This window comes from Lynx canadensis, chromosome A1, assembly GCF_007474595.2.
Source record: "Lynx canadensis isolate LIC74 chromosome A1, mLynCan4.pri.v2, whole genome shotgun sequence".
Taxonomy (NCBI): Eukaryota; Metazoa; Chordata; class Mammalia; order Carnivora; family Felidae; genus Lynx; species Lynx canadensis.
Window position 1 is genome coordinate 209,566,763 of NC_044303.2, and position 19,683 is coordinate 209,586,445.

General features: G+C 42.8%; 1 long non-coding RNA gene across 3 annotated transcripts in view; it reads right to left on the reverse strand.

The window, feature by feature from the left end:
• Nucleotides 1-3,258, reverse strand: part of LOC115524581 — an 81,717-nt gene extending 78,459 nt beyond the window's left edge. For all 3 annotated transcript variants that reach the window (XR_004344053.1, XR_004344052.1, XR_003972146.1), the window contains exons 1-2: nt 2,224-3,258; nt 801-873 (exon numbers count right to left, since the gene is read on the reverse strand). This is a non-coding gene — a long non-coding RNA (uncharacterized LOC115524581). The remainder of the gene's footprint in view (nt 1-800; nt 874-2,223) is intronic.
• Between the last annotated feature and the right edge of the window lie 16,425 nt (nt 3,259-19,683).

The window sequence follows — 19,683 nt, forward strand, 5'->3', positions numbered from 1 at the left end:
CAGAGGAGTAGTATTGCCCCCGTCTCTCAGGAAACAGGGCTCCCTGGACCCTACACCTCCAGCCTTCCACTGGCTGTGCCCCTTTTCTGCCCAAGGGGTCCCAAGCCCACTTCCAGAGCCTTCCTACACCCATTCTCTCAAGAGCAGGCCACATCTCCAGTGCACACACCACTAAGCCCAAGAACCAAGAAGTGGCCAAAGGGTGGCTGTTTGCCACCATCCATCAAGGATGGAGCTTGGACGTGCAGGCTGGGATGTCTACACGTGTGTGCATGCCGCACCTCTCGTGAGGGGCTGCCAGGGAAGGGAGGGAGGCCACAGGCAGTGGGTACAGAGTCCACAAGCCCTGAGCCACCGCACTCCTGCATGGCACTCCCGGAGCCTCCAAATTCTTGGTTCAAATCTGCCCTCTGTGCAGGTATATTTGTCAACGCAAAAGGATGGAACATAATTTTATTTGTTTGTCAGCTTGATTTATAACTTTTAAATATTTAGACATGGTATGTGAGCCTCCGTTTTTACACCTGCCAAAGCCCCACAAAAGTTAGGGGAGGACCCGGAGAAGGAAGGGATGGGCAACTCTCTACATCAAAAAAAACCAAAATTGTTTCTCTGCTGTGTGGTGCTTAGAATAATAGCACATGGCATATACTCAAATATTTGCTGAAAGAGAAAAGAAGGAAGGAAAGAAGGAGGAGGCAGGGAGAGGGAAAGGAAGGGCTTGGGTTAAAACTTTCACACGTTTGGAGTTTGTTTTACGGAGTCAGGCTGGAAATCAACTCCTGTCTCTACCATCCCACCTGCATGTCCTTGGGTAGGTTATTCGACATCTCCAGTCCTCATTTCCTCTTCTGGAAAAAGGGGAAGCCATGCCTATCACAAAGTGCAAACAAATAAATATTAACTACTTACATTATTCTCACCATCAATGTTTATTATATACTCCATCCCCTTAAACCCATTTAATTTATAAGTCATGTTCTGAGGACCAATTTGTTTCAAAGAATCTCAGGAAGGCTACTGCTACTGATTGATGCGCCCCAGATGGATAGAGAGCTATTTCATGATCCCCATTTCAGCCCCACCAACATCCTCAAATGCCCCTCAACCACCAGAGCAGACGTTGCTGGTGCCCCATCCATATCCCTGGGCACATATGCTCTCACTACTCGGCAGCCTGACTTCCAGCTGCCAACCCCAGAATTACTTTGCATAAAGGCATCCTCTTCCAGACCCTACTTGGCCACTCGAATGGCAGGACAGAAGTGCCATAGAATTAATGTCCAAGATCCAGCCTTCAACCAACATCGGATGGGAACTTAAATGTCCCAGCTCTGTCACTCCTGCGGAAGATAACTCCAGGGTGCACAGTCTATACTGAATCCCAGCAGGGTCACAAGATAGTTGCTCTTGGTGGTAACTTGCTGGATAATAATTCCTTTGGTTGCTACACAAAAATATATGAGTACGCCCACGCCAGTTACTATGCCCAGTGAATGTGCCTTCTAATCGCCCAGTGCTCATGCCTTCGCACTTGTTAAACATTTTGAAAACCACACTTCGCATTTAACCAATAAGCTGCCCCCACACGTGCTTCTTGAAAAACATCAACATTCTATAAAACGAGATCCAGCAGCAATTTCACCTAAGAAACTAATAAATATTTACTCTTTCCTCCTTCCTACAATGTGGCATTAAAATTCAACAGTTAAGTGGAAGAGAACAGACAATAAAAGATCATTCAATGCTTCCACCCACATACAAAAGCCAGCAAACGCCACGGATTTTGTTGTTAGTTTTGGAAATTTCCCCATATGTCTAAGTGAGGACCATGACCCCACACAGTCTATCAAATAGGGCATCCGCTCAAATGTACTTTTGTACTTGGCAGTGACCTCAGGGCTTGACAAATATGTTGTCTCTGTGTTTTTATTTATTGTCCACAATCCTTTGGATGGCAACACATTCTGAGGTTAAAACAAATGTATTAAGATCCCAATATGAATGGCACATAACAAAAAAAATGACCTAGATCTAGATGGGTGAATGCCAATCCAAACAGTGGCTAAACTAGGCAGCTGTTTGCAGTTAGGTCCAATTAACACATTTTAAACACGGCAGTGCTGGGAACCTCTTTGAAGTGTGTGGCTGGTAAAGGTTTTTCTTGAAAGGGGTTTCCTGGTGGGAACCAGTCAAAACCCACAGATGAACAACTCAACTTACCCTTTTGACTTACGTGCCTTGTAGAGTTCACAGTTTTAGAGTTCATTTTCCCCAGGTATGTGTATAAATACTTCAAACATGTAATGAAATGTCTGGGAAGGTGTCTTTCCTGAAAGAACATTTTCAAGCCAGGAAGAGAAAAGCAAGGGCAGTCTGTCGAACTGCCAATTTGCAGTCTGTTGAACTGCCAATCTCTACTGGAAACATAAATTGCAAAATGTTTATGTAATAAGCATATGAGGGCATTGTCTGCCTTGAAATAAAAACTCCATGAGGGCAAAAACTTTGTCTCGTTCATCACCGTATTCGTATCGCCTAGACTGACGCACAGCAGGCTTACGACAGACACTAGTTGAATGAGTGGATGGGTGGATGCATACTAAGCGAACAAACAAATGCATGAAGGAAGTAATAAAGTGAATTAATTCTACACACATTTGGAAAACCATAAGATAAAGTCCCTAACCCACCTGTGTGTGACACAAAGGCACCACACACACACTCAGAGAAAGGGAGAGGACTGTCTTAATTCTCCTAATTATTTTGCTGGTGCTGCCTATTTGGGAATAATTTGGGACTTAAACCTCAGCTTCATTTTTCATATCTGACAAAAAATTGAAGAATGGCGCCTGGTTTATTTATTAAGGAAGCACTCAGTAAGTTTTCGAGGACTAGTGAGTGACAAAACTAAATGGTGTTTGGTTCCGTAGTCCCGGACCAGAAGAGGCCCCGACATCGCAGTGCTCCATTCCTTGTGTGGTTCCTGAGCCTTGTTCACTGACCTTCCCGCATGACCTTCTCATCCGCAGACACGAGGCCCAGCCACACAAGAGAGCTTTGGAAGAAGAGGTAGGGAGACGTCTTCTCTCCCTCCAGTCCTGTATCTGAGACAGAAGGGTCTGTGGCTTTGTTACAAGTAAGGCAGACAGGAGATGCTCTGTAATCAGTGGGAGATCTGCTAGGAGAACGGGTTCTAAAGCTGGGCTGCCCATTAAAAATGCAGATTCCTGGGGCACCTGGGAGGCTCAGCCGAGGCCACCGACTTCAGCTCAGTTCATGATCTCGTGTTTGGTGAGTTCGAGCCCCACATCTGTGCTGACAGCTCAGAGCCTGGAGCCTGCTTTGGATTCTGTCTCCCCCTCTCTCTGCCCCTCCCCTGCTCACACTCTGTCTCCCTCTCTCTCTCAAAAATAAATAAACATTTAAAAAAAAAATTTTTTTTAATGCAGTTACCCGGCTCACAACCTGCAAGGCTCGGACTCAGTGGGTCTGGGATATAACTCAGGAATCTGCATAGAAACTACAACTCTGGTCATTGTCATGCAGATGATAAATTATTAAGGACACGGGTTAGAAGGAAAGTATTCTGGAAGGAGAAAAAGTTTCATCCCTGAGCGCCTCCAGAAAAGTAATTGGTCTGGTTGGGTGATGCCATCCTGGGACATCTCTTCAAGGACATTCTGAAACATCCTCTAAAAAGATCACAACTTGCTTTTATTTAAAAGAGAAAGATGTAACACATATCCTTTCTTTCCTGTGGTGGTAGATCTCTCACACACGCGCACATACACATATCATCAACCAAAGTGTTTTCGCTCCTGAAAAATCTACAAACTAAAGAAAACACCCTTGAGTGCAATCTGAGAAACCATCCACTTCTTCTAAAACTCCTTTTCCCTTCAAGGGAATTCAGAGGTTCTCTATGTCATAGAAACAAACAAACAAACAAAATAAAACTAGAAAATAGAAGTTGGAAATACTGATGCTCAAGAAAAGCAAGGAGGAGGAGTGCAGGTGCCAGCATCTAGAAGCAGAAAAGAGCCGAATTCACCCATGGGACAACCTCGCAGGACAGAAGGGAGGGCCGGAACAGAGCTGGACTCCAGGACAGCACTGGAGTGACAAGTTCCTGCAGCTTGATAATTTAGAGACTTAGAATGTATCTTTCCACATAACAACTAATTTCAAAGTCAATGGTGTACTCCTTGAAGACAGCCTGGAAACCTGGAAACTTCGAGACAAACGGCCTGTTAGCTTAGAAGAGCTCAGTGGTTTAAATCCTCCATTTATCATGCCTGCATGAAAGGATTCCTCTGTAAACAGAGGAGCAAGACCACACTGCCTTGTATCAAGATCTGCTCAGCATTATTTTCCACTGGGCATGTGGTTTCTTCACGATTTCACACACACACTGTGCACACAGCGGAAGCCTTTTTTTTGACAGGCTCCTGGGCTTAGCCTTTTTGTCCTACCTTGGGAAGCTTAAAGCCACAGACTCTGCATCTACGGGACCAACGGGTCAGACCTCCATCTCTCCCTGAGCCCACCATCAATATCTCTCCCCTTCCCACCCTGCCACCATCAGCGTCTTTGTTCTTGGACCCCTCGGCATAAACAAAGGTACTTGCTTTTTGCTTCCTTAACATAAATATGGTTTTAAAAAATTAAGTGGTAATTGTATTAAGCATCTTATGACAATTATATAACATGAGACTCAAATCATTTCTGTTGACTCCCAACCATTAGGCTCATGGCAAAGGCCTTATGACTGTATGCTGGATACGGGTGACTTGTCACAAATGTCGGGAGGGAAGAGAAGATACCACATTCAGAACAGGCTAGTTTATGCTGTGGCAGCAAACACTACTCAAATCTCAAAGGCCAAGAAAAGGCCTCTTTCTCATTCCAGCACATCTTCGTCACATGTAGCCACACACGTGGGAGAGGAGAGCACAATCTCACACCAGCAATTACATGCTTGGTCTGGTGGGGACACACATCACATCCGTTCACACCTTCCTGCCCAGAATAGGTCATGTGGCCCAACCCTAGTCACCCAAATAACAAGGGGGCCAGGAAGTAAAATCCTCCCCCGTGCATGGAAGTCAAAGAGTCAGAAAGATCTGGATAATAGCACTGATGACCACCAAGAGAGGAGAAAGGAAGGGAGAAGAATCCAGCAACTGACTAATGAGGAAGACACACTGAAAAACCTCACCTATCGTCACTGACTGCACCCTGGTCCTGATTCAGCAGCAGGTCCTGCTGCCTATAAAATCCTGCCAGTTTTGTAATCTCAAAACAATAACAAAGATTTTTATCTAATTATGTAAGTTTTTTTATGTTTTCATTGGCCGTGCATGAAATAGGCATTCTCAAACATTACTTTTGGTAGCAAAATTAATCAGGTCTTTCTGGAATATTGCTGGTTATGTGTAGAAAGAATAAAAGTTTCATTACCTTTGGCCCTGTAATTCTACATCTAGAAATGAATCCTAAGGAAAGAAACAGAAATGCAGATAAAGATACATGTAAGAGGATATTTTCTTAATAGCATTACTATTAATGTTCCAAACTGGAAGTAGCATAAATGTCCAATAAAAGAAGATTGGTCAAATAAATTCTGCTGCATCTACACGCTAGAATAGTCTATAGCTATTAGAGGAAATGGCTCGGCAGGCTGGTGTGTCAATACAATGGACTATCACATTGACATTAAGAATAACAATTATAGGGGGCACCTGGGTGGTTCAGTCGGTTAAGCGTCTGACTTCGGCTCAGGTCATGATCTCACGGTTCCTGGGTTCGAGCCCTGCATCAGGCTCTGTGCTGACAGGTCAGAGCCTGGAGCCTGCTTCAGATCTGTGTCTCCCTCTCTCTCTGTCCCTCTCCTGCCTGTGCTTGCTCTCTCTCTCAAAAGTAAATAAACGTTAAAAAAAAAAAAAAAAAAGAACAATTATAGGGGCACCTGAATGGCTCAGTCAGTTCAGCGTCTGACTCTTGGTTTCAGCTCAGGTCATGATCTCGTGGTTCATGAGTTTGAGCCCTGAATCAGGCCCTGCACACTGACAGCATGGAGGCTGCTTGGGATTCTCTCTCTCCCTTTCTCTCTCCCCCTCCCTACTTGTGCTCACCCTCCCTCTCTCTCTCTCTGTCTCTCAAAATAAATAAACTTAAAAAAAAAGAATCACAATTATGAGCATGATCTATAAATATGAAAATAAGTACATGAAGTAATGATAACAGGACAAAATAGAACTCAATAATATACACATTAAAATTATATATGAAATAAATAAAGTCTATATTAAATTTAGAAGGGACTGGCACATATAACATGATGTTTCAGGAGTTTGAGTTTTTCTGGTGATTTCAAATTCATTCAATGCTTGTTTAGTTGATGAAGGAGAAAAACAAGCAGGGCAAGGAGAAAAGGGAGAGTGAGAAGGAAATAAAAAAGGAGAGAAAGAAGGACGAAAGGGAGACGGAAGAAACAGACAGTGGAAGTAGAAGGGGCGCAGGGGGAGAGAGGATTGAGAAGGCTGGCTGCAGTCAGCATCCTGTGCTCCATCCTTGGCAAAGTCCTGAGGCGGTTCCTTCTCTGCGAGCTACACAAGCACAGTGTGACGTTAGTCCATCTAAAGTATGCTTGCTATTCACTAAATACACGGAAAGTGTAAAAAAAAGACCCTCGATGCCTCTACATCACACTCACAGACAGTTGTCACATAGGAGAAGGAGCTTTGGCATCGAAGCAGTGTGGCCACCTCGAAGGTCCACCAACTACCCAGTGAGCTGGCTGGGTGTTTCGGGGGTAAATGGTGCTTGATCTGGCCAATTCCCAGTTGGTGGTGTTGATGAGCAAGGCTGAGTGGCAAGTCTGGGTCTGGGCTTGGTCTAATTCCTTGTGCCCCATCCTTAAAGACAAAACAGAGGACCTAGAAGTTAGTATTAGAAGTTCTCAAACAAGCAAGCAATGTTTTGCAACTCAGTAGGCTATAAAACATGAGATACCATCACACATCCAGCAGAATGGGCACGATTTAAGACTGACATTGTTGGGGCACCTGGGTGGCTCAGTTGTTGAGCGTCTGACTCTTGATTTTGGCTCACGTCATGATCCCAGGGGCATGGGATCAAGCCCCACGTGGGCTCCGCACTGAGCGTGGAATCTGCTGGAGATTCTCTGTATCCCTCCACCCCTCACCCCTGCTTGCACTCTCTCTCTCTCTCTCTCTTCCTCTCTGTCTCTAAAATGTTTAAAAAAAAAAAAAAAAAGACTGACAGTGTCAAGTATTGGTAATGGGATGATGAACGGGAACGCTCAAACACTGCTGGTAGAAAATGGTACAGCTATTCTTGAAGACGGCTTGGCTGCTTTTAGTGTAATTCCACTCCTACATTTGTACTTGAAAGAAATACATGTGGGGGCACCTGGGTGGCTCTGTTGGTTGAGCGTCGGACTTCAGCTCAGGTCATGATCTCACGGTTCGTGAGCTCAAGCCCCACATTGGGCTCTGTGCTGACAGCTCAGAGCCTGGATCCTGCTTCAGATTCTGTGCCAACCTCTCTCTGCCCCTCCCCCACTCGTGCGCGCGCGCTCTCTCTTTCTCAAAAACTAAACAAACATTAAAAAAAATTTAAAAAGGGGCACCTGGGTGGCGCAGTCGGTTAAGTGTCCGACTTCAGCCAGGTCACGATCTCGCGGTCCGAGAGTTTGAGCCCCGCGTCAGGCTCTGTGCTGACAGCTCAGAGCCTGGAGCCTGTTTCAGATTCTGTGTCTCCCTCTCTCTCTGACCCTCCCCCGTTCATGCTCTGTCTCTCTCTGTCTCAAAAATAAATGTTTAAAAAAAATATTTAAAAAAAAAGAAATACATGCGTATACCCACAGAAAGACCTGCACAAGAATGTTCACGGTGACATCATTCATAATAACTCACATTTGTTCCATCCATCTCCTTTCTCTGGGATGATGGACTGCCCAAGGCAACGGTTTTTCTCATGGTAGAGCCTCTCAGCACAAAAAAGCAGAGGACACTTGTCATGCCTGTTGAAGTCTCACCTAGATCTAACATAGGGCCACTTCTGTCCTTTTTCTTTGGCCACAGCAAGACCTGTGGCAAAGCATTCACGGAGCATTTACCGCAGGTCTGACTCTTCTCGTGCATTTTCATCTATCCAACAATGCAATGAGGTGGGCACAAGTATTATCCCCCTTTATAGCTGAAGAAACAAAGACTTGGGAAATTAAACAATTTTTCCAAGTTACAAGACTAGTAAATGGCAAGGATTTGAGTGCAAAGAACCAGACCTACAAGCTCCTCACCCTGAACCATTAGCAGATCCCAGATGCAGCTTGTTCTCGACTTGCCCAACCATCACTAAAGCCTGCGGAGTGAGCTGGGGCATACATTTTTAAGTGGCTTGAAAAAAAAAAATCACTTAACCTGTCTCGCTTTCAATTCCTCCTCATGTAAAATGAGAATTATATTGGATCTCTAAGCTCATTCCAGGTATAAATTTAACGCCAAGATTCTGTGAGCCCGGTGGAACATTTACAACAGCTGTGAACGGATAATTTGCTAATCACTAAAAGCGGGCCTGCAAACTACCAGATTTCAGCATGAGCAACTGTATTGTGGGAGGACACAGCGAGATGGTGAAATCTCCTTATGTAGAATGGATACCAATTTAATTCCCATTTTTTTAAATATTGAATTTTGGGTTGTGGGTGATCCTAAAAGCACTAGAAAAAAAGTAATTCGTTGTAAAATTAGATCAATTCCTGTTAATGCAGGATTTTGTCTCAGTTTCCATGGAAGTATAGTTAGGCTTCTGGCAGTGGGTCTTATCCTCTACACCTTCTCCATGAGAGAAAAAAGCAGAGTGGGGTCGATACCCAGGAGGGGGGCCTCTGGGTGTTCATTCAGACAAATCCCGTTCCAATAAGAGCGAGAATAAGTGCTAAAATTGCCTCACATCTATTGTTTCTTAAAATAACCTAACATTTTCTGAGGATTTTTTTAAACATACTTCTCCGGTCTCCCTAAATGGACTTACAGACTCAGAAAACAGAGAGAGCTTCTTCTTGTTTGCATCTCCATGATCACTTGGTACTGTACTGTCATAAAACAGGATGGATGGATGGATGGATGGATGGATGCACGGACGGACGGACAGATGGACAGATGGACACATGGATGGATGGATAGGTGAACACATACAGTATCTCTGTTAGGAATGCTCTTTCCATCCCACTCTACACCTTTCTCCTAATTAATTCCTAGTCACATGCTGGTTATCAGATCAAACATTGCTTCCTCAAAGAAGCCTTCCCTGATCGCCCAGTCAAGGGGGGGAAGGTTCCTTCATTTTCCTTTCACAGTGCGGTGTTCCCTGCTTCAGAGCACTGATGATCTGTGTGTAGTTATTCATTCATCATAGAATCAGATGTTTCATGTTGATCTCCTCATCAAGGCTTTAAGTTCCATGAGGCAGGAACATGTGTATATATACACAAATACATACATACACACATATATGAACAAACAGATGAATGGAGAGGTGAATGTGTGGATAGCGGGCTATGAGCTTGGAACTGGATTATGAAGACATTTCTACTGTAATCCTAGAATTGCAGTATTTAGGAAAAGGAGAAATCAAGGTTAAACGCTACTCAGTTTTGAGGGACCTTTGGTTCAACCTCCCACATAATGTAGGAATCTGCATTGTAATGAGATTTGACCTCTATGAACAGAGTGTATTACTTGGGTAAGGCTTTCTTTTTGGAGTAGATATTTTTAATTCCTTGGAAAATGTTGCTCTGGTACCCCGAAACCCTGAGATGTTTAATTTAGTTTACATTAGTGTACATTTTATTCTAAAGGGTTATTTTAGTCATGCTTTTTCAATTAACCAATTAATCAATTTATAGGTCTACCTAGCTTAATCAATGCAACAGGTATATGTGTGCATGTGTGTGTGTATAGAAATACACATATATAAATTATGTGGAGTCATATTTTCGTCAGCGAAATCATTTGAAGTACACCAAATATTTTCTTCTGGAAGATGAAAAATATTTTAAACTTGAAATATTTAACCCCTAATTGTGTTTTGTGACCCCAGATTTTTTAATATTTGTTTGTTTGTTTGTTTGTTTGTTTTGAGGGGAGAGGGGGCAGAGAGAGAGGAGACAGAGAATCCCAGGCAGGGCTTGAACCCATGAACCGTGAGATCATGACCTGAGCTGAAATCAGGAGTCAGACGATTAACCAACTGAGCCACCCAGGTGCCCTCTGGCCCAGATTTTTAATCTGAGCTTCCTGAAAATGAGATACACCTACAAAGGTGCCTCCAGTACCAGATTTTACATTAAAAAGATTCCTCAGAAACATGACTATGGAGCATTTTATCATAATATAGAATAATATACGGGCACTGAACAGGTCCTCCCTAGTATGTTCCAGAAGCCATATAGAGATGACCATCAGGTTCCTCCCCTTTCTGCAGGTTGATGTGGAGATTCTGCCCTCATGCAGTCTCAACTCATAGCCTGACCCTGCCAGCTAACTAGCGGTCTTGGTGCCACTGTACTGGACAGCTGGCATGGCACCTGGAGGATTCATCTCAGATTGTTCTTAGGGAATTAGCTCATCAGCTATTCCCCAACCTGATGCCAGCCACACACTTGTAAGAGGAAAGGAAAATAATGTGGCAGGCTCCAGTAGTTGCTCTCTCATCTTCTTTGCTAGCAGAATCCTCACTGTTCAGGTGGCATTGTATCCAACAGCAAAAGCTGACTCGTGGTTTATACAACAGGAACATCAATCCTCTTCCCCTTTGCCAGTGACGTGGCTAGGATGGCCATGTGAACCAGTTCTGCTCAATGAGATGTGAAGAGAAGGCTGCTGAGGGAAGTGCTAGGAGAAACTTTCCCCCTTGATAAAATGAGAGAGGGCTATGAGAAAAATCCCTGTCTCCCCATTCCTCCCTCTTGATTTTTATTTGGGACACCGCCATGTGAGGACAAGACTTTTGGGGTTGTGACATCCATCTTGCGCTGTGAAAGGAGGTATCACCAATACATGGATACCAGCAGAATGTAGAGAGCAAACATCACGTCTTGAATGATATCATGGAGCCACAGCACAAATCATGGGACCTTGTACATTCAGGTAAATGAACATTAAATTTCTTTATGGTTTAAGCCATTGTTACTTCAGTTCTCAGCTACTTGCAACCAAATGCATTCCTGATACAGATAATAATGTAGTGAATGTCTTACATCAGCATGTCACTTCACATTCTTCAAAAGCTGTCACATCCATTACCTCATTTATTCCTGCCAACAGTCCTGAGATTGAGTTTAGGAAGTCTGACTCCAAAGCCCCTCACACTGAATGGGGGAGTCAGAAGATCCTAGATCCTTGTTCTCAATTTGAATGGCCATCACAAAAACCTGTGGAGTGAGTTGGGGAAGAGATAGGGGAACTACTATTACTTCTCATTTTAGAAATGAAGATTTAGAAAGAATTAGTCTTCTGCAAAGAAAGAAAGAAAGATGGAAAATAGTATGGAGGTTCCTTAAAAAATTAAAAATAGAATACCCTACGACCCAGCAATTGCACCACGAGGTATTTATCCAAGGGATACAGGTGTGCTGTTTCAAAGGGGCACACGCACCCCAATGTTTATAGCAGCACTATCGACAATAGCCAAAGTATGGAAAGAGCCCAAATGTCCATCGATGGAGGAATGGATAAAGAAGATGTGGTAGGGGCGCCTGGGTGGCGCAGTCGGTTAAGCGTCCGACTTCAGCCAGGTCACGATCTCGCGGTCCGTGAGTTCGAGCCCCGCGTCGGCCTCTGGGCTGATGGCTCGGAACCTGGAGCCTGTTTCGGATTCTGTGTCTCCCTCTCTCTCTGCCCCTCGCCCGTTCATGCTCTGTCTCTCTCTGTCCCAAAAATAAATAAACGTTGAAAAAAAAAATTAAAAAAAAAAAAAAAAAGATGTGGTATATATACAATGGAGTATTACCCAGCAATCAACAAGAATGAAATCTTGCCATTTGCAACTATGTGGATAGACCTAGAAGGTATTATACTAAGCGAAATTAGTCAGAGAAAGACAGTAACATACGACTTCATATGAGGGACTTTAAGACACAGAACAGGTGAACACAAGGGAAGGGAAGCAAAATAATATAAAAACAGGGAGGGGGACAAAACATAAGAAACTCTTAAGTATGGAGAGCAGAGAGTTACTGGAGGGGTTGTGGAAGGGGGGATGGGCTAATGGGTAAGGGGCCACTAAGGAATCTACCCCTGAAATCCTTGTTGCACTATATGCTAAAATTAAATTAAATTAAAAGAAAGAAAGAAAGAGAAAGAAAGAAAGAAAGAAAGAAAGAAAAAGAAAGAAGAAAGAAAAAAGAAAAGGAAAGGAAAGAAAAGAAAAGAAAAAGAAAACAAGAAAAAAGAAAAGGACTAAAACTGATTCTAGACTCTGCCTTATTCCAAGGGATAGCAAACTATGGTCCATGGGCCAGATATATGGCCAGCAAATAAAGAGGGTTTTTTTTTTTTTTTGCATTTTTAAATGGCTGGGGAAAAAATTGGGAGAACAGTAATATTTCCTGACACGGGAAAATTATGTGAAATTCACATTTTCATGTCCCCAGTAAAGTTTTATTGAAACACAGCCCATTCGTTTCCATGCTGTCTATGACTGTTTTAATGCTACAATTGCAGAGCTGCACCATTGTGATGGGCTATATGGCCCACAAAGCCTAAAATATTTACTACCTGGCCCTTTTACAGAAAAAGTATGCCGACCTCCCATGCTAGCTAGCCCTATCAAGCCGACTCAAGAAACTCATGTCCCAATAAAAACCACATAGGTGGTCAGGACACCATATTTTACACACTAGCATAGTGATCTGAGGTTTTGTTTGCTGTTCGTCATTTTTTTCATCATCTGAGTATAACCTACTGACAGCCTCATAATCCCCAGACTACCCAGATAGGAGCAGGGCAACGTCTTGACTAACTGCTAATTAATCAGTCTGGCTTAAATTCTCCCCTCAGTAAACACCAGAACACATCTGTTTGAAACAATGTTTTGATGAAACAGCCCCTCCATCATAAAGAAAAAACTAACATCCCAGGCATGCCACACTGCAGCAGTTTTTTCTCTCTGAGAGTGGCCATCACATGAATGTAAATGAATCATGCAAAATCTGGTGTAAAACATACAAAAGACTTCCTCTACAGAGAGATTATTGGCAACCATATTATGCAAACCAAGATTATAGGAGCCAGAAAAAGCAGATATAAACAAATACATCATTTCACTTAATTTTTTGTTTTGATCATTGTAACATAATATTTAATGAGCATTCTATTTTACTGGATGAGAAAGTACACATACAAACGTAGAATATGGTACCTAGTATATGTTTTGTACTTGTTAACATTAGTTCAACCTGAAATTCTATAAATCATGGGGAAGAATACTTGGGGAGGAGAGAATATTTTTAAACCACTTAATTGTTAAGATATTTCTTAAAAGTATGCATTTTTAGCACATAAATGCTAGGAATCGGCAGTCTACTGAAATTCATCTGAAAATAAATTTTTTTTTATTTTTGCGGCTTTGGTTTAAACCACTTCATAGAACCCCCAAAACATGCCTCGAAAGACACAATGCCAGCTTTATTCCAGCCAACATGGTTATGCCAACATGGTTTTGCATTGTTCTAAAGCAGATGCAACATGCTAGTCTATAAAGATTCCTTTAAGAATTTTTATTAAAATTATACCCATCCCACTATCATATCAAATAGAGGCATGGGTTCTCTATGACAAAAGGTTCTTTATAGGGCCTTAGAACTCCTGGCTCCCTGTCACCCAGACAGAGAACTCCATGTTTTGAGTTTATCTGCTCCCCCTGCTGCCTGGTTCCGTGGTAATTACCAGGCTCCTGGAGCTGGGCTGACATGTGATAGAAGAAGTACACAAGCTAAGAAGTAAACACAAACAGCTGCGTTAATTCCAGCAGCGTTCAAACCTTAAGGCTGAAGGAAAGTTGCTGAATTAAAAAGGAACAAACCCAGGGGGAAATAGCTCTCCCAACATTCTACAAAAGAACCTAAGGGCTGTAACAGTAGGCCCAACCAGTCAAAAGAAAGGGGATTGTAAAATGTGCAGACTTTTAAAATATGATGGTTGAAAATTCTCTTTCTTTCCTAGACAAAAGCTGTATTTTAATAATTGCACATCGCACGTTCTCTGGAAGAACTGATATGAATTCGGTAATTGTGTTACCAGGGGAATGGATGGCTTGAAGATGGCATGTGAGAATCGCTTATCACTGAAATTACCTTCGCACCTTTTGAAAGGTATAACGTGGGCATGTATAATCTAGTCAAGTAACTGCATTAACTAATTTTTAAGATTACATATTACATACCAAACATATGTTGTAAATAGACCAAAGTTATTAAAAGCATACAATGCAAGTTATGACTTCTAATGAAATTCTCCACTTTCCATCATTTAATACCATTTATGTGCTTGGTATTAAGGATGCAAAAGCAAAAGATGTGATTCCTGCCCCTGCAGAACATTTGGTCTAACAAAGCACGATATGCATACGAGCAATCGCATATAGTACAAGGTGCAGTGGGAACAGAGGAAGGATGCCCGGCAAACAAACACAGACATCACCAAAGTTATCTTACCACCTCCTAGCAGTCACCTGGAGATACCATTCACTTTTTCCAGAAATGCTGTTATGGAGTTCCTCTTTTGGAATCAGTTTACAAGCTGTATCAGTCATCGATGGCCATGACAATGCTGTGTAACAACCACAAAATCCCAGTAGCATAAAACAAGAAGCACTTATGGCTCATCTATCAGGAGTGGTCAGTGAGGCAGCTCTGCTGATCTTTACTAAGCTCACTTACATATCTAGGGGTGGAGGTGTGAGCTAACTCTCAACAGATCTGAGCTGACCTTGGCTGTGAGGAATGGAGCAAAACTACCTGGACCACCAGTCTCTCACCCTTCCTCAGGCTAGCCCAAGCATGTTCTCATGGTAATGGCAGAGTCTAAAAGTCAGTCGTTGGGAGGGCGCCTGGATGGCTCAGTCAGTTACGTGTCTGACTCTTGATTTCAGCTCAGGTCATGATCTCATGGTTTGTGAGTTCAAGCCCCGCATCGGGCTCTGTGCTGACAGTGTGGATGGAGCCTGCTTGGGATTCTCTCTCTCTCTCTCTCTCTCTCTCTCTCTCTCTCTCTCTCACTCATCCTCTCTCTCTGCCCCTCCCCCCTCTCAAGAAAAAATATAGATAAAAATTAAAAATTAAAAAAAAAAATAGTAAGTGGGAACATGTCAGCCTTTGGGGTCCTAAGCTCGAAAGTGGCAAATGCTTACTACCATTGCATTTTGCTGGCCAAAACGAGTCACAATGCCAGTTCAGATTCAAGGGATGTGGAAGTGGATACCACCTTGTTACTAAGAGCATTTGCAAAGTCACATGACAAAGGGCTTGGGTACAGAAAATGAAGATGAAGAATTGAGGCCCTCCCTGCAATTTACTCCCAAGCCATACGAGAAGCAGCCTTCTCTTGGTTTCAACCCACCTCTTTCACTAGAATTTATTTCAGATGGCTTGGTCTTTGCCCAAAATTAAACCCATCTTCAAAATCCAGAAAACTACCACCACCAAATATGGGGGTGCCATCTCATGTCTTTTCATGTCCTTTGACAACTGCCAACACAAGTCCTTACGAAGCAAGGTGTCTTCACAACCATTTGTTGAATGAATGAAGAAATATATTTATGTGTCAGGTGTTTTTGAGCAATAGCTGCATATTAGGATACATGGATAGTCTCCTCGGGTGGCCATTTTAAAACAGATGACACATTCTAATACACAAGTGCTCCTGTGTTTGTATAAAAAATTAACCCACTATATTTAGGTCATATTCCTACTATTCAACATTGTAAAGCAGATATTTTATTACATTTACCTACCTTAGTTTTCACCTTTTGTTTTTACTTTCTAAAATGCACTTCCCAAACTTTCACCCATTATTTTTCAAATGGTGAAGTCATTCTACAAATATGCTATTTCCTCACCTCGTGTTGGGCATATTATGGACTGATCTTTCATTGGCTAGAGAATAACTCTGGAAAGGATAACAATGGCCTACCTTACAGGATTGTTCTGGGAAGGTGCATGATGGGTCCCGTAAAGAATGGTCTGCAAATGTGCTTTTTTCTAATATTAATTCTTTGCATTTCTAGAGCTGACTTTCTCTCAAAGAACTCCAAGCGCCTCGGCCCCACATACAGCAGGCAGGCCAGATCCTCTTGGAGTGTAAATTATGCCCCAGGAGTAAGTGAATTACTTGGAGGGAGGCATTAACTCTTTCAGGTCACTTAGAGCACTGCAGGAGGGCAGTAATTTGCCAAATAGCACCCCAGTGGCCAGAAAGTATACATGCAACATAAATTATTCCCAGGGAGTAATTTATGAACTCAGAATATCTGGTTTATTATCTCATCTCTTCACACACTGTCCAGTGAGAGAGGAGTAAGAAGAGAAAATTAGGCAAAGCTAAGGATGCTAGAAGTTTCCCACAGCTTGTCTGAGGCAGAGGTCCAACTTGAATTGGCCTAATCATTGGCATAACTTCCTCCTTATTCCTGGCTTCAGGATTTGGGGCCCTTACCTGGACATTTCTGCTAATCAGGGGGGGGACTAGCGTGGCACCTGCCCCGCAAAATGAGAAGGCCCAGCTGCTTTATCCTGGTCTCGGCTCTGCTACTGACTCATGAGGGATATTTGGGTGGTCGCCTGAAACGTCTAAAGACCACAAAATTCACACTTAAAGTTACTACTTGCGTCTCATAAACCCATACTGATAAGGATTCATTAGTTAGTTCATTCATTTTCTCACACTGCGAAAATATGGGAGCCAATAATGGTAGAGAAGAGAGGCTGTCATATTGCTTTGTTGCCAGAGTCGGAAGTGGTCAAACAGCTCATCTATTTAGGTAAGAGGAAGGACTGAATTCAATCTACATTGAAGTCTGTATTATGCAATTCATACATGGCAAATATGCCCTTGGAATATTTTGGCTTGAAGGTCCAAATATGGAGTTTTTGTCCCAAAGTCAACTATCTTCTATGGCAGTATCTTTAAACTATCACCCGTGTTTTCCATTCTTTAGGAAGGCAGCAGGGACTAGGTGGCTTACAACAGAATTCGGATACAGGTATCTTGATTCCCCACTCAAATCTCTCTCTGTCTCTCTCTTACTCACAAGCACACACAATATATCTCTGTGCCTCTCTGATGAGATCCTGGGTAGCCGCTGTCTGAAAGCTAATCAGGAATAAAATGGTTTTTTAAGGAGGGGGGAAAAACCTAGTTAGGGTTCCGCTCTGCCCGGGAGCTCTGCTGTGCTCTAAAAGGCAACAATCGACCTCCTTTCAAAGTTCTGTTTCCATTCAGCCTGACATCAACCTCTGCCACCAATAAAGATTCCAACTGATTTCTCCATATGTTGACTCCTTTCTGGCCTCAGTGAAATATACTAAATCATAATTTGAAAGAACAGTGACACAACATACTCCCATGAGCCCTCCTGTGCTGCCACCATGCATGCCCGTGACCACACACGCATACCAGTGAAATAATTTTATCCCACGTTTTCTCAGAGGGTAGGGGTATGTCACTCACTCAAAGAGTGGTCTTGGATGAGTCACTGAGCTACTCTCTGCCTCAATGTTCTGGTAAAATGAGGAGACTGGACTAGAAGCCTCGGGTCCCTTTTCATCTTCGGTATTTCATACCTCTAGAGCCGATATATCTTCCAAGTTACAACTTCAGCCAAAGCTGAAGCCAGCAAACTATAGCCCTCAGGTGAAATCCTGCCCACTGCCTGCTTCTGGATGATCTATGAGCTAAGAATGACTTTTTCCATTCTAAATGGTTGAGGAAAAATCAAAAGAATAGTATTTCATGACAGGTGAGAATTACATAAAATTCAAATTTCAGTGTCTATAAAAAGTTTATGGGAACACAGCTCTGCACGTTCATTTACATATTATCAAGTGGCTGCTTTGTAATATAAGGGTAGAGTTGAGTGATGGCAACAGAAACAGTATGTTGGCCTACAAAGCCAAAACATTACTATCTTTACAGAAAATGCTTGCCCTTTACAGAAAAAGTTTGCCCATCCCAGATCTAAGCCATGAGACCCTCTGCATAGCAGCAAAGTCTGCCAATAACCCTCTTACCTGAGTGAAGTTTTATTTCTGGAAAAGAGGAGTCTCGTCAAGTAATCTCAAGAACCACAAACAAAATTAGTGGATAATTAGACAATCTGATCCTATAAAAGAAACTCTTGGAAATCATTGATAACTCTACCATGTCAATGTCAGAACTGATTTCTTATGAGAAACAATTTACCCCCCAAAAATTTGTCTTTTCCTACTACTTTGGCAAAGGGGCCGTTATAGCCATTTTTTCCCCTTTTTTCTTTTTTTTTCTTTTCTCTTTTTATAAGTGGTCTGAAGGGTAGCAAATTTATCTTTTCTTTATGAGTAATAGTATCATCGGTGAAAGTGACTGCTAAAGAGCAAGCAAGCATGAAACAAATCCCTCCCCAATAAAGTGGTGACTTTGAAAAGGAAATTGCCTGCTTCAAGTGATGGATTCTGTTTCAGCCGTCATGACCCATGTTATGAGGGAGTCCTGGGACCCGGGTCCCGGCCCTTATAGGCAAAGCAGCTGCAAAGCCCCACTGGGAGCTCCCTGAGGAGGATCTGTGAATGGCCAAAGGCTGACCCGCTGCTCCTACCGCCCCTGTGGGCTGCAGTGTTAAGCGCTGAGTCTCCAGAGACCCCTTCCACCTAGCCTGGAATGCTCCCCTCACCCCCCCCCCCACTTACTTTCCCCAAGAAAGGCCTCGTTTGAGTTCCAAATATGGTAATAGTCGTGGCCCACAGCCTATGATATCCTATATTACTTTTTGTCATCTTATGTTTGTGCTTTCTCTTCCCTGAGACTAGAAGATCCTCGAGCACAGAGAGCACCCATCATTTAAACATCTTCCAGTTAGAGACCTACAATAAATTCCAAGGAACATGTTCAGGATGAAATGGGAAATGAGTAGCGTGTTGAACCTTTCTTCTCAAACAGAAGATGAGATGCTTGAACAAATCTTGCTTCTCTCTTTCTGCTTCTTGGACAGGTCTTTCCAGATGAAATGCTGAGACTAGGGCCAATGGAAGGATTTTTTAACAGTGTGGTGTTACTTTATGAGGGGGACCAATCTACCTACTCAGAGCAAAAATGGGGCTGCAGATTGTTCTTTTCTGGGCTTTGTTAAGGAACAGTTTCAAATCAAACTTTTGTTGGTTCCTCAGAAAAGGAGAAGAACGGAGCCATGAGCCAGGGAGGGGTCCCCTACTTTCAGCATTTGGTGGCTTTGAGATTGTGACATCAGGCCATCTTCTTGTCCTGAGACATCAAATGCTTGCTTCATGGGAGAACTTTGTTTTTCATTGTAAAGATCGGAGTCTGAGGAGATTTTTGTCAATACCAATATGGTACATTAAATATTGAGCTTTGTAAGAAGATTTTGACAATTTTCAACCTT